The following is a 2565-nucleotide window of genomic DNA, read 5'->3' on the forward strand; positions in this document are numbered from 1 at the left end:
TCAGGAGCAGTCGGAGAGTGTTGTGGCTGCCTTGCTGAGCAGACCTCTGCTCGGCAGGGAGAAAATTTTATAGATAAGAAATAATAAACAATCTGAATATCGAACTCCAGGGAGTCCAGTCTCTTTCTTCAGAGCCTGCGTCCGTTCCAGGACCACCCAACTCATCTCGGGACAGAGACCAGACAGCCAGACCCAAGAGGCTGCTTATCTAAAAGCCCACAATAAAGAGCGTGGGTGTGGGTGGGTGGGTGAGAGGTAACTCCCAATAACCGGGTCAGGCCCTCCCCAGCTGATGCTGCAATTTGTAAAGGAGAAAAGCACCAGGAAAGCTCTGGGGAATTGATGCGATGGGCACAGGTCTGCGGCCTCTGATCCTCAGTGTCTTTAGGACAAAATTGTCAGGCCTGTTACAGAGCAATGCCCAATATGCTTTCAAAAGAATTCTTTGAATTCAAAACCATCCCCTCCAGGCATCACTGGAAGAGGAAACACTCCTGGGTATTACTGGCAAGTGGATTTTCTGAGCTACCACACCAACATGGGCTCAGGTGTCTCCTGGTGTTGGTGGATCACTTCTTGGGGCTCCAGAACTTCTCCTGCCACACCAACAAGGCCAGGAATGTCACACAGGTACTCCCTCAAGAGATCATCCCCAGGCTCAAGGTGCCTACAGGGATGTCATCTGATAGGGGACCCCAATTGGTATCTGAGGTGTGGCAGCAACTCAGTGAGCAGTGGGGAGTGGGACTGGGAGGAGCTGGGGGGACATGGGACAGTGAGATTGGGGTTGTGGGGGGTGAGCAATAAGAGAGAGAATAGATAGTTTCAGATCCCTTAATGGTGTTGGATAGAGCTTAAAGACTAACGGGCAAAAGAAAGAAAAGGAGGTAGAAGTGTGGCTACCAGGATGAACGTGGATGGAGTCCATGGAGAAACAGATAAAGGGAACTCCAGCGAGGGTCTTTTGAAAGTTCTGGACAGAAGGAACAGCGCCTGCAAAAAGCAGAAGTTGCAGGAAAGGTCATCTGGCATATTGGGACACTCAGTGAAAACCACACCCAGAAACCCCTCTGGGTGACCCTCCAGTACCATAAAAGGACTTCCAGAAAGAGGCAGAAGCATGCAAATTATTTCCAGAGAAAGTGATGTATCTGCATTAGCTAAGAAGCCCCTTCTAATGAATATTTATGATTGTGGTGGATAAATACCCCATGGCAAAATCCCCTCTGAGCTGCAGGACCAGGAGAGATCTGCTGTGAGTCCGAGCTGATCAAGAATTCTGGGTTTCTGACACCTCCAGTTCCATCAGGGAGTTCACTCCAGCCAATTTCGGTATCAGGGTCTGAGGGACAATGGGGTCGTATTGAGGGGGGGACATGGGACTGGGATTGCAGGGTGGGGCAATGGGGGGCTCCAGGGGGATGCTATGGGGGCAGGGAGTGACCTCTGGATTTGGGTTGGAGTCCTGGGGTGGCATGAAATGGGCAGTGGGACTGCAAGTGGAACTGGGGTCTGGGAGAGGGCTGAGGAGGACAGTGGGGGCTGAGGGAGTGGGTTTAGGGATTTAGTTGAGGTTTGTAATCAGCCTGGCTCTACAAGAAGGTTGCAGCAGATTGGGAGCAGGATTGAGGACCAGAGGAGTACTGCGGGGACAATGGAAGGGTAAACACAGGGCTGGGATTGGTAAGAGGGGGTTGGTGGGGCACTGAGGGGACACTGGGGATGTCAGAGATTGTCCCCAGAGTTTGGGCTGGGGAGTTGTAGAAGGGCTGGGGTGGGGTTGTGGGGATTGTGGGCACAGGGACAACACTGGGGGGACACAGCAGTGGGGTCCAGTGGGGGCATTGTCAGAGTGGATTTTGGGTCATGGGGCGCAATGTTGGAGGCTCAGAAAGTTACCCCAGAATTTGAATCTTTGTTCCAGGGGGCTGGGAGGCCACTAAGGGTTGAGGGTATGAGACCATGTGAGTGGGATTGTTGTCCTGGGGGTCTAAGGAACACTGGGGAGTCCTGGAATGACCCCAGGTTTTCCAATCAGCATTCCAGGTCTTCTAATCAGAGCTGCCCCCCATCACCTGGACTGGCCCCCCCTTTCTGTCCCCAGCCCCTCACAGAGGGAGATTTCCTATGTACCACTGTGTGTCCTAATTGTCCCCTCAGTGTGTCCGCTTTTGTTCCCCAGTGTCCCACACCAGTCCCTTCGCTTCTCCCAGAGGCTCCTCCCCACCATGGCCCTCCTGGCTCGCACCCTGGCACTGCTGGCAATGACCTTGACCATCACGGCCATCAAGGTGGTTCCCCTGGACATGGCCAGGGACTCCTTTGATGACCAGTACCGGGGCTGCAGCTCTGCCATGATGGCAGTGTTGCCAGCCCTCCACATCTTTGAGCTCCAGGTGAATCCTCTCTTCACCCAGACCTGGGTGAAGGCTGAGGCTGAGTGGCGCAAGCGGGGCTCCCATGTGTTCCCTCTGGCGTCCCCAGACCAGGCCGTGGCTGTCATGGCCTACTCAACGAAGGACATTTACAAGGACTTCAACGCAGCCGTGCGTGTAGCCGGGCGCT

At 54.0% G+C, this 2565-nt stretch overlaps 1 pseudogene; it reads left to right on the plus strand.

Annotated features, from left to right (window-relative positions):
* The first annotated feature begins 2228 nt into the window (after nt 1-2228).
* The window catches only part of LOC102040923, a 757-nt pseudogene continuing 420 nt past the window's right edge, over nt 2229-2565 (plus strand).

This window comes from Geospiza fortis, unplaced genomic scaffold (assembly GCF_000277835.1).
Source record: "Geospiza fortis unplaced genomic scaffold, GeoFor_1.0 scaffold77, whole genome shotgun sequence".
In the NCBI taxonomy this organism is placed as follows: Eukaryota; Metazoa; Chordata; class Aves; order Passeriformes; family Thraupidae; genus Geospiza; species Geospiza fortis.